General features: G+C 42.8%; 1 protein-coding gene across 1 annotated transcript in view; it reads left to right on the top strand.

The window, feature by feature from the left end:
- The window catches only part of LOC123507112 (fasciclin-3-like), a 944731-nt gene that overhangs the window by 205758 nt on the left and 726473 nt on the right, over positions 1 to 12500 (top strand). The gene's annotated exons all lie outside the window — the stretch shown is intronic.

Genomic DNA, 12500 nt, shown 5'->3' with positions numbered 1-12500 from the left:
AGAGAGAGAGAGAGAGAGAGAGAGAGAGAGAGAGAGAGAGAGAGAGAGAGAGAGAGAGAGAGAGAGACTTGCACAAATATATCTCATTATCTCCCGTTTCCTTCTCCAATTTCCTCACTAACGCCACCCATCTCTCCTCACTCCCCTCTTACCCTTCCTCCCTATTCCCCACTGTGACCTCTCCCCTCAGCCACTGCGTCATGGTCCCCTCTCACCTGCAGGTCTGGAGGTCACGAGGGCAGGTGAAGGCCACGCCCAGACCAATACCAAGACATGGATTCTTTTGACTAAAAATTGAACAGCTGATCGTAATATTGTGGAACGAATGGGATAAAAAAGATAGATTTTGAGAAAAGATGCGGACAAGTAAGCAAATTGGTAGGAAGAGCTGTATCTCTTAGTGAACTGTTGTCTTTCACTGTATCTTACCATAACTGTACTCTCCACTTACTAGCTTCCACTACTACTACTACTACTACTACTACTACTACTACTACTACTACTACTACTACGATTACCTCTACAGTGTCGGATATTCTATGGTGCTGTAGGTGGACAGTGTTATCATACATTTCTCAGTTTGTCATGGTTAATTACGAGTTGGCTATGTAAACAGTCTAATAGTAGTGATTGTTTTATTTTTTTTTGTTATATTATTATGGTGATTTGCATTCGTAAGTTACGTGTTTGTCGTGGAAATGTTGATTCATTTAGTTTTTCCCCAATTTGTCCTTACTTTTTTAATTTTTCCTTGTATCATTGGTTTCTCTCTCTCTCTCTCTCTCTCTCTCTCTCTCTCTCTCTCTCTCTCTCTCTCTCTCTCTCTCTCTCTCTCTCTCTCTCTCTCTCTCTCTCTCTCTCTCTCTCTCTCTCTCTCTCTCTCTCTCTCTCTCTCTCTCTCTCTCTCTCAAGCCTCCTTTATTATTCCTCTCACTCTCTCTCTTCTCCCTTCCACACCTCATACACCTGCACCCTTTCCCTCTTCCCTTCTCTTTTTCCCTGGTCTCTTTTCTCCTCTTCCTCTTGACACGTACTCTTCGTTCCCATCGTCTTTCTTTCCTTTCACTCCTTCCCTCCTTCCCTCCCCACCTACTCTAATACTCTCCCTCCTCCTTCCCTTCTCTCCCCTTCCCTCTTCTCCCTGTAATGACGTCTGTAAAAGTATTCCTGTAGTGCTTCTCGTATGTTTCCTAAATGTAAACCATCTTGAACTCAGACAAGTTTATGTATTAAATCAGACTCTAGTTGCATATTCAGTAGGATGCAGCAGCAGGAGGAGGAGCAGGAGGAGGAGGAGGAGGAGGAGGAGGATGGGATTTTATTTACCTGCTTTCTTTTCATGAGGTGTGAAGGAATGTGTGTGTCTGTTTGTCTTTTGTGTGTCTGTTTGTTTCTGTGTGTGTGTGTGTGTGTGTGTGTGTGTGTGTGTGTGTGTGTGTGTGTGTGTGTGTGTGTTTTAATTAGGTGTGAAGAATGGTGTGTGTGTGTGTGTGTGTGTTTCTCTTGTCTTCTTTAAGGTAAAAAGAAAATGAAGTGTTTGGAATATTGATCAGAGAGAGAGAGAGAGAGAGAGAGAGAGAGAGAGAGAGAGAGAGAGAGAGAGAGAGAGAGAGAGAGAGAGAGAGAGGCATCACCCTCCTCCCCCGCACTAATTGTCGAGAGAAGTGAGGGAAGAGGCGAGTGGCGAGGGTCGGAAGAGGGGAAAAAATGAGAGGAAATAAACAAGGCAGAATAAATGTAGGAATAGGAGACACTGATGATGGAAGAGGGGAAGAAAAAAATATAAAAAAGAAAACACGAGGAATATGAAAAATAAATACGCTAAAGATGATGTGAGGAATAATGACTTTGAAAAACTAACAAATAAACAAATATGAACTGCAATTAATAGAGAGAGAGAGAGAGAGAGAGAGAGAGAGAGAGAGAGAGAGAGAGAGAGAGAGAGAGAGAGAGAGAGAGAGAGAGAGAGAGAGAGATGAATGAACGAATTTCCATGTTAATCACTCTCTAACCCTTTACCGAAGCCAGCACCCTTTTCCCTCTCCCCCCTTCTCCTCTTTCCTCTCTCTTATTTCCCCTCGTTCCCTCTTCCCTTCGTTTGGATCAGGCTTGCATGTATTCATTAATCCTGACGTCCTCCTGGTTGCTGGCTTGCTGGCTGACTCGCTTATTTGGTGACTGTATTCCTTCGTGATTGGATGGATGCGTGGCTTGGTGGCTTGTTGTATGGGTGAATGGATGCCTGAGTAGATAGCCTGGGTGGGTGAGGGGATAGATGGGTAAATAGATGGTTAAGTAAGCAGATGAATGCCTGGGTAGATGTGCAGTTGTTTCTAGGAATGGATAGGATGGATGTTAGTCTGTTGGGTGAATGGATATATGGATAAATAGACTATATATATGGATGAATGGTTGCTTAGAAGAAATAAGTGATTTGGTGGGTAAATGGATGGATGCCTGTATGGACAGATGACTTGGTGGTATGATAAATATTGATAGATATATAATTGAATGCTGGCAGTGTATGGTAGACGGCAGATTGATTGGATAGATAATGAATGAATGAGGGCAGTAGGGTATATAGACAGCTGGTTGAATGGATGGGTGGACAGATGGATGAATAGCTGGCTAATTGACTGGATCGATAAATGTCTGACTGCATGAGTGGATCCTGTCATGATGCAGAATCGTAGCCAGAAGTCTTGTAACCAGATGCTCTCTCTTCCACTGAGTTCAGCGCGTTCCTTCATATTACGTCCTCTGATCTCCTTTGAACTTTTCACTTTTCAAGGTTTGTGATTTGGCAGCCAGAACACATGAGAGGGCTTACAGTTAAGACAAAATTGAAATTATTAGTAAAGAATATACGAAGACAAACAGTTAGCCATGACTGCTTACTTACTGCATTCCTAGCTAATTTGCCTATCACACTCTTTAGGTCTCTTTAGACACACCACATTAACCCTCCTATCTGTATCCATATCTTTATCCTTGCTAAGTGTACCAACCTTCATCCTGTATTCATGCCACTTCAACATTTATATCTATAGCCCGTCCAAGTAATGTAATAACTGGAAAGCACGTACTTCTCTTCCGCCAACCGTCACACACGAATGGTGGCAGCGGTGGGATGGAGGGAGATAGGGAGGGTGGGTAAGGAGGCGTGTGAATAAGCAATACCTCCAATACCTCTTGTAAATGAACGGCACGGAATCAGTTTAATTACTCTTGGATGCATCAGTGGCTCCCGTGTGAACTCTGAACTGGCAGGCGTGTGTGTGTATGTATGCATGTATGTATGTATGTACGTATGTATGTATGTATGTTTGTCCCTTCCTCCTATCTTAACCTGATGTTTCACTCTGCTATCTCATACTTCATTGGACTATTTTCCGAAATACTTCTGCCCTGCGCCACAACTACTTTTAAATATTTTACTATTTGAAGCTACACGTGATTTACAAGGTTGTTTTTACGGGTTTGATGACATGTCAACAAAATTTCTACAGTATTAATAAGATTTCTACAGGATTAACAAGATTTCTACAGTATTAACAAGATTTCTATAGTATTAACAAGATTTCTACAGTATTAACACGATTTTTACAGTATTAACGATTTCTACAGTATTAACAAAATTTCTACAGTATTAACACGATTTCTACAGTATTAACACGATTTCTACAGTATTAACACGATTTCTACAGTATTAACACGATTTCTACAGTATTAACAAGATTTCTACAGTATTAACAAGAAAACAGCCATGCAGACATCGCTAGTCATGTCTGTGGCTTTTGAAAATAGACGTAGTGAAAGAGCAAAGTGTTTCTGCATATAGGTTCTTCTACCTCGAGTAATACTTTATGATCTGCCTTCCATACATGTCTGTCTGTTGTGGTTTGTGAATTGTCCTTTTGTAGCTTTATTGACCTATATAATTCTTTATCTGTCTGTCTCTCTGTTTCCTTATTTATTTATTTACAAATGTATTTCTATCTAAAACATTTATTTCCATGATAGAGTAGACGAGGGTTGTTCCAAAGGTGATGCTCTCTCTCTCTCTCTCTCTCTCTCTCTCTCTCTCTCTCTCTCTCTCTCTCTCTCTCTCTCTCTCTCTCTCTCTCTCTCTCTCTCTCTCTCTCTCTTTATTCTTTTCATACTTTCCTTCTTTCAGCTTTCGTATTCCTTCCCCTTTCTCGTCGCTCATCTTTTCGTCCTTCTTTCTATTCTCCTTTCCTCTATTCTACCACTGTTATTCTTTACTACTCATCTTTCTTATTCCTCCTCCTCCTCCTCCTCCTCCTCCTCCTCCTCCTCCTCCTCCTCCTCGCTCTCGCTTGCCTCATTCGATTTATTCCCCATTCTTCTTCCTCCCTTCTCCTTCTTCTCCTCCTCCTCCTCCTCCTCCTCCTCCTCCTCCTCCTCCTCCTCCTCCTCCTCCTCCTCCTCCTCCTCCGCCTCCGCCTCCTCCACCTCCTCCTCCTCGTCGCCTTGATCTATGTGCACCTAAACACCCACAAAACGCACATGTACACACACTTGAGTACACGTGTGCGTATTGTCCAAACGTACATAAATCTCTGCAGGAAAAATATTGGGTGAGGAGGAAGAGGAGGAGGAGGAAGAAAAGGAGGAGGAGGAGGAGGAAGAGGAGGATGAGGAAGGGGGAGAAGAGGAAGAATCGTGGGAAGGGCGTGGTTGGAGTTTTGGGAGAAGGAAATGAGTAAAATAAATGAGAAATGGGAAAGAAGAAGAAAGGAAGGAAGGAAGGAAGAGGAGAAGAGAAGTAGGAGGTAAAGGAAGGGAGGGAGGAATGATGAAGAAGATATAATGTAGAAGAATTCTCTCTCTCTCTCTCTCTCTCTCTCTCTCTCTCTCTCTCTCTCTCTCTCTCTCTCTCTCTCTCTCTCTCTCTGCTCTTTTTCAGGTAGAGGGAGGGGAAGAAAAGGGGAAGCGAAGGGGAGGAAAAAGAAGGGGAAGGGGAAGAGAGGGGAGGGACTTGCATATATTTACTGCCTGATTGGAGGAAGAGGGAAAGAGGGAGGGAAGGATAAGACTAAAGGAATGGGGATAGAAAGAGGAAGTAGGAGAAGAAGAGAAAACAAGAGAAACAGAGGAGAGACATAGGAAGAAATAGAATGACAAGGAATAGATAGAAGGAGGATAATAGGGTGAAGAAGAAGAAGAGGATAAAAATGGAAAATAGGAAAAGGAAGAGGATAAGAATGAAAAAGAGAAAATTTTGAAGAAAAACTTAATGGTAAGGAAAGATGGAAATAGAGGGAAAAAGGAAAAGGAGAGGATAAGATGAGAAGGAAGGAAAATTCATGGTTTGTAGAAGAATAAAAATGAAACGGAAGATGAAAAGAATGAAGCTAAAGAGAAAAAGAAGAAACTTAAAGAAAAAGGGGAAAAATAATGAAGGAATTAGAATATGAAGAAAAGGAGAAATGGAAGAAAAAAATTGGAGAAAAAGCATGAAAAAAAAATTGATAGAAGGGAAAATGAAGAGTAAGGAAAGATAAATAGGAAACAAAAACGAAAATATAGTAGACAACGTATAGAGGGCAAAGGAAACAATGGAGAAATATTGAAGAGCAGTCATAACTCCCCTTGTTTTCCCCCTTCCTTGAACATATAGGAAACTACGATAGAGGGGAAAAGAGGGTTAGATTTATCAGTATATTTTCTACAGTTTCCCTCTTTCTGTACATAAGTGGATGGAAACTAATAGGGAGGAAAAGGGGTGAGGACATCTTAAAGTATAAAATTAAGGGTTGAGGGAAAGGGGAAAACACATGTTATTTTAGTCTCCCTCATTCCTCCCCTCCCTGACGCCCTTGTGTTAAAGCTTGGGGAGGAAGGGAAGGGGAGATGACATTTAGAGAAGTTTACAAAGAGGGGAAAAGGAAAGAAAAAGAAGGGGAAACATCATATTTAGTTTCTTCTCGTTACCTTTTCCTCTTTAGATGTCTTTGAATGAGGGAGAGGGAGGGAGAAAGGGATGAAGGAGAAGAGAGGGGAACTGTAAGAGAGGAAATGAAGGGAGAGAGAAAGGGGAAAGGAAATGATAATCCCTTCATTCCCCTCTCGATCTTTTGACTTTTCTTTCCATTTCCACTTTCCTCCCCCTTTTCCTGTTCTCTCTCTCTCTCTCTCTCTCTCTCTCTCTCTCTCTCTCTCTCTCTCTCTCTCTCTCTCTCTCTCTCTCTCTCTCTCTCTCTCTCTCTCTCTCTCTCTCTCTCTCTCTCTCTCTCTCCTCTCTCTCCCTTCTCCTTTCCTTTCTCTTCCCTCTCACATTCCTATTCCTCTTTCCCCTCCTCTCTCTTTCCCCTCTTTTCTTTCCTCTCTTCCTTATAACCTCCTACTTCTCTCCTATCCCTTTCATCCTTTCACCCTCTTCTCCCCCTACTCCCCTCTCCCTCTCCCCTCGCGTCCTCTTGACAGGCGGCGCGGCTCCACAGGTGTCATTTCACAACAGGTGTCACCCTAAGTGATAATCAGGCCAGCAGGGGGCGTGTGACGGACAGGTGAGGGGGGGGAAGGGGAAGGGGGTAGTGTGACCCCTTCCCCCATCCTCTGACCTTGTGGCTTGATAGGTCAGAAAGGTGAAGAAGAGGAGGAGGAGGAGGAGGAGGAGGAGGAGAAGGAGGAGAAAAAGAAGAAGAAGAAGGAGAATGAGGAGGAGGAGGAGGAGGAGGAGGAGGAGAAGGAGAAGGAGGAGGAGGAGGAGGAGGAGGAGGAGGAAGTGAGGGAATAGAGGAAGTGATGATGCAGATGTGAAAGAGATATGACAGGCAAAGAAGATGTGAATAAGAGGATAGGAAGAGAGAAAATGAGGAGAATAGTGGAGGAGGTTGAGGAGATGATGAGGTGAATAGATAAAGTGAAGGAGATGAAAAGAGAGGATAGGGAAGAATGGAAGATAAGAACAAAAGAGAAAGTGAAGATGCTAAGAGGAAGACAGTGAAGAGAAAGCAGAAGAGAATAATAAAGAAGAATAGAGAGAAGAGCAGATGAGGAGAATAGAGAAGAAAGTGGATAGGATAAGGAAAAATAACAAGATTAAAATATGGAGAGGAGGAAAATGAAGAAAGAGTGTGAATGAAGGAAAATAATAAAGTTAAAGGCGAAAAGAGAGGAGAAAGAAAAGAGATTAGAGAGAGATTCGCTAAAATAAAGAGAAGGAAAGAAAGAGACGATGATGTTTGAGAGAGTGTTGAAGAGAAAATGTCAAGTAGAGAATGTGAAGAAAATGAAATAAGGCAAGGAATATGAGAAAAAGGGAAACGTGAGATAAAATAAAGAAATTAAGAAAATAGACAAGGGTTGGGTAAAAAACAACAACAACAACAACAACAACAACAACAACAACAACAACAACAACAACAACAAGATTGACAACAACAATAACAACAACAGCAAGAACAACAACAACAGCAAAAACAACAAGAACAACAACAACAATAGCAAAATTTTCATTACCATAATGTCGATACGAGAGAGAGAGAGAGAGAGAGAGAGAGAGAGAGAGAGAGAGAGAGAGAGAGAGAGAGAGAGAGAGAGAGAGGTAATGAGGATAATGAGGAGCCTGACGTTATGACTGACATGAGACAAAGAAGAAGAAGAGGATTGACAGGAGAGAGAGAGAGAGAGAGAGAGAGAGAGAGAGAGAGAGAGAGAGAGAGAGAGAGAGAGAGAGAGAGAGAGAGAGAGAGAGGGGAGGGTGTAAATATATAGTAAGTAATATATTAACATGAAATATATAGAAAAGGGAAAATATTTTGGAGACCATAGAAAGTTGTTACAGTTGTTTGATTATTGATTCTCTTAGACTTCGAGCAAATTGATTTCCTTCACTCATTTTCTCTCATTTCTTCCTTCATCTCATTCTCTCTGGCATTCATTTCTTCACTGCTCTCTTCTTTCCTTTGCCTATCCTTATTAATTCATTTACTTTTTTTTTTTTCATTCGTTTCTTCCTTTCTTCATTAACACATCTTTCATTCCTCCTCTTTTCTTCATTTCACTCATTCCATCAAACTTTCCTCCTTACCTTTTTCATTCCTTCCTTCACTCTTTCCTCTCAGTCACTCATTCACAAACTCCACATCACAACAAGCTATGTATGTTTCCCTATACTGTCAAATGCTTAAACCCTTCAGTACTGGAACACATTTTTACCTTGAGATCTGTGTGCGATTAGACCATTTTATTGACATTAGGAAGGGTCTATGGAGGTCAGCAGGAGAATAATGGCAGCAGTCTTCACTATTTCAATTCCCACATAAGTTTCTGAAGCTGTATAAAATCACCAATTAGTAAGCAGAATGAATATGGAAAAGCGTCAAGGTAGTGTTGCAATGTCAAGGTAGTGTTAATGTTATCTTTTGTTTAATTTCGTACAGGTTTGCTAAGGTTGAATATTTCTCCTGTCTCTACTCCTTCACTCACTCCACTTCTCTACACCTTTTCTTTTACCTATCCTCGCTCACCTTGATTTCCTCTTCTCTTTTCCTTCCTTTTTTCCTTCCACTACTCCACTCCTCCACTCCTCTCCACTAGCCCCTGCACTTCCTTTACCTTTATTCTCTCCATTCCACATTCCACTCGCTCTCCACTCCACCTCGCCTCCACTCGTGGCTTCACCAATGCCAGGAGTTAGTGGAAGTTGAATTGGTGAGTGTTTACGTAGAAAGTTTGCTTGTGGGGAGGGAAAATTGCGCTTCTCATATAGCTCTTCTTCCTTCCTCTCCTCCTCCTCCTCCTCCTCCTCTTCCTCTTCCTCTTCCTCCTCCTCCTCCTCCTTTTCCTCCTCCTCCTCCTCCTCCTCCCATTGGTCTATTTCTTCCTTGTTTTTTGTTTGTGTTATTTTTGCTGATCTTTTTCTTCGTCTTGTTTCCTTAATTTTCATCTTGTTGTTGTTGTTGTTGTTGTTGTTGTTGTTGTTGTTGTTGTTGTTGTTTATTTTTTGCTCTTCCTTTGCTTTCTCTTTTCCTCTTTCTCGTCCAAGCAGAAAATTAATGAGGAAAATTCAGGAAGGGAGTTGTGCTGTGTGAAGAAGGTGTGAAAAGAATTTGGGGATGGTGAGGAAGGAGGAAAGGATGCGTGGAGTGAAGGAAGGAGGGAAGGAATGCAGGTAAGGGGGGGGAAGGATTCAGGTGTGTGTGTGTAGTGGAGAAGGGGGAGGAGGGACAGGTGACACCGGAGCACCTGTCTCGCATCAGTAGGTGGAAAGAAGCAGGAAGAGGAAGAACGTCATTTGCAAAAACCTTCAGTAGATATTTCCTCCTCCTCCTCCTTCTTCTCCATCTCTCTTTTCTCCTCCTCCTCCTCCTCCTCCTCCTCCTCCTCCTCCTCCTCCTCCTCCTCCTCCTCCTCCTCCTCCTTGACATCCTCTGGTTTATAAGTTTTTTTTTGCTGTAACTTTGTCTGTTTTCCTCCCTCTCTCTCTCTCTCTCTCACTCTCCCTCACCCTCCCTCTCTCTCTCTCTCTCACTGTTTGGCGACTCAGAGGTCAAGAGAGACTTGATGTGAGCGTCTCAAGAAGGAGAGAGGGAGAGAGAGAGAGAGGTGTGGATAGGGTGGAGGGGCTAAGTACCTCCTCCTCCTCCTCCTCCTCCTCCTCCTCCAAAGAAGACCGAAAAGGGGGGGTGCCAAAAACAAGTTGAAGAAGACGGGTGTTTGTGTGTGATAAATGGGCACCCCTGAAGATAATGCTCCGTTTTTTCCTCCTCCTCCTCCTCCTCCTCCTCCTCCTCCTCCTCCTCCTCCTCCTCCTCCTCCTCCTCCTCCTCCTCCTCCTCCTCCTCCTCCTCCTCCTCCTCCTCCTCGCCAACAAATATACAGAAAGAGAAAACATATATACCATTTTTTTCTTTTCTTAACTTTTCTTGTTTTTCCTTTTCCAAAAATTCCAAAATTCATTCGAGAGAGAGAGAGAGAGAGAGAGAGAGAGAGAGAGAGAGAGAGAGAGAGAGAGAGAGAGAGAGAGAGAGAGAGAGAGAGAGAGAGAGAGAGAGAGAGAGAGAGATAATTTGCCGCCATAACCACTAGGTTTCTGGGGCGAGGTCACCATCACCACCACCAGCACCACCAGCACCACCACCACCACCACCACCACCACCACCACCACCACCACCACCACCACCACCACCACCACCACCACCACCACCACCACCACCACCACCACCACCACCACCACTACCACCACCATCACAACAACACCCATCGCCTCCCTCTGGTTGTTGTTTTAGATACAACAACAACAACAACAACTACAACAACAACAACAACAGCTACTACTACTACTACTACTACTACTACTACTACTACTACTACTACTGACTGATGATGATGATGATGATAACTATTTGTTTATTCGTGTTTTTATGGCAGCAATATTTCCTTTAATTTTTTCTTCTTTCTTTCAATGGTAATGGTGTTGGTGGTGGTGGTGGTGGTGGTGGTGGTGGTGGTGGAGGCCTTTGTCTTTGCCTTTTTCTTTTTCTTCTTTTCCTTCTTTAATATTTCCCTCTTCTTTTTATCTCATTGTATTCATGCCTTTGTTTCTGCTTCCTTCGTTTTCCTCTGTCTTTGTCCTTCTCCTTATTTCCTTCTTTATTTACGTTTTTAATTTCCTTTGCTTTGATTCCCTTTTATTTCCTTCTTTCCTTCCTGTATTTTTTATTTCTTCCCTCTCTCTCTCCTTTACCGTCTTTGTTCTCTTAGTTTTTCCTTTTCCTTCCTTCATGTATCCTTCTTTTGATGAAGGGAGAAGGAAGGCAAGGAATGGGAGGAAGAAAGAAGAACAAGTGGGAGAGGAGTGAGTAGGAATGGAAAGAAGGAAGAGGGAGAGAAGAAGGAAGGAGCAGAAGAAGAGTGAACTGGAATCGAAGGAAGAAGGAAGGAGTAAAGAAGGAGGCGAGAAAGAGAGGAAAAGAGGAGAAAGGAAGAGGGAAGGAGGAAGGAGGAGGGGGAGAGAGGGATTCAAAGGAGGAAGCAAAGGGTAAGAAGGCAGACGCGAGAGAGAGAGAGAGAGAGAGAGAGAGAGAGAGAGAGAGAGAGAGAGAGAGAGAGAAGAGAGAGAGAGAGAGCGCCACTTGTCAACAGAAGAGCAGCAGACTGTCAACATCATCAGGAGGAAGAGGAGGAGGAGGAGGAGGAGGAGGAGGAGGAGGAGGAGGAGGAGAAGGAGGAGGAGGAGGAGGAGGAGGAGGAGGAGGAGGAGGAGGAGGAGGCGCTGACAGGAGGAAGGTTGTAAATAGAAGGAACAGTGGCCCAGAAGGTTTGTCTGTTTAAAAGCAAACAATAAAAGGAAAGATATGCAAACGGACCTCCTCCTCCTCCTCCTCCTCCTCCTCCTCCTCCTCCTCCTCCTCCTCCTCCTCCTCCTCCTCCTCCTCCTCCTCCACTTTCCTTGTGTTGTTTACGAATACCTCTTTCTTTGTTGGTAAGATGTGAGGGAAGGAAGGAAGGAAGGAAGGAAGGAAGGAAGGAGGTAAGGAAGGAAGGAAGGTTTGCAGGTTTGTTCGTCTTGTCTAAATCTCTCTCTCTCTCTCTCTCTCTCTCTCTCTCTCTCTCTCTCTCTCTCTCTCTCTCTCTCTCTCTCTCTCTCTCTCTCTCTCTCTCTCTCTCTCTCTCTCTCTCTCTCTCTCTCTCTCTCTCTCTCTCTCTCTCTCTCTCTCTCTCTCTCTCTCTAATTAACAGGTTGCAGGTGGCTTGTAAAAAGTGAAGGGTTATTTGGTGAGATTTCCAGATTTATTTTCTCTTTGTGGTTTGTTTTTATTAATTGATTCTTTTATTGCCTCATATTTTTCTGCAGTAAGGTTTTTTTTTTACTTATTTTCTATGGTTTATATCTCTGACCGTAACTTCTTTTTTTTTTTTCATTGCATCGTTTTATATCTTCCTTTATGCCTCCCATCCTCACTGCTTTCTTCTTTTACTACCCTCTTTCCTCTTCCTTATTCCCTCCTTGCATTCCTCCTCGTGTCCTTAACCCCCATTTCCCTTCCTTATCTCTCTCTCTCTCTCTCTTTCATTTCTTTCCCTACTGTATTTTCCTTCATTCTACTTTTCCTCTCTTATTTTCCTCTTCCTTCGTTCCTCTCATTCATCCTTTTTCTGTCTCCTTTCTCCTTCTTCCATTTTATTGCAAATTATTAACCTTCTCTCCTTTATTTCTGTCCCTTTCCTCCTTCACTTCATTTATTCGTTCTATATCTCTCCCTCTCATCTTTTTTTACTCTTTTCTCCTGTTTTCTTCCTTTATTATACGAAATATCTACCTTCTCTCCTTTATTTCCGTCCCTTTTCCTCTCTTTTTTCTCTCCTTTCCTCTATTCTTTCTATTTTTCCCTTACATACTTACCATTATTTTCCCTACCTGTTCCTCCCATTCCATTTCTTACTCCTTTCTCTTCCTTTCTCTCATCATCTTACAAAATATCTATCTTCTCTTCTATATTTCCGTCTTTTCCTCCTTTTTCTCTCTC

Source organism: Portunus trituberculatus, chromosome 21 (genome assembly GCF_017591435.1).
Source record: "Portunus trituberculatus isolate SZX2019 chromosome 21, ASM1759143v1, whole genome shotgun sequence".
NCBI lineage: Eukaryota > Metazoa > Arthropoda > Malacostraca > Decapoda > Portunidae > Portunus > Portunus trituberculatus.
Note: the sequence above shows the minus strand (reverse complement) of the source record. Positions and strands in the feature narration are given on the sequence as shown.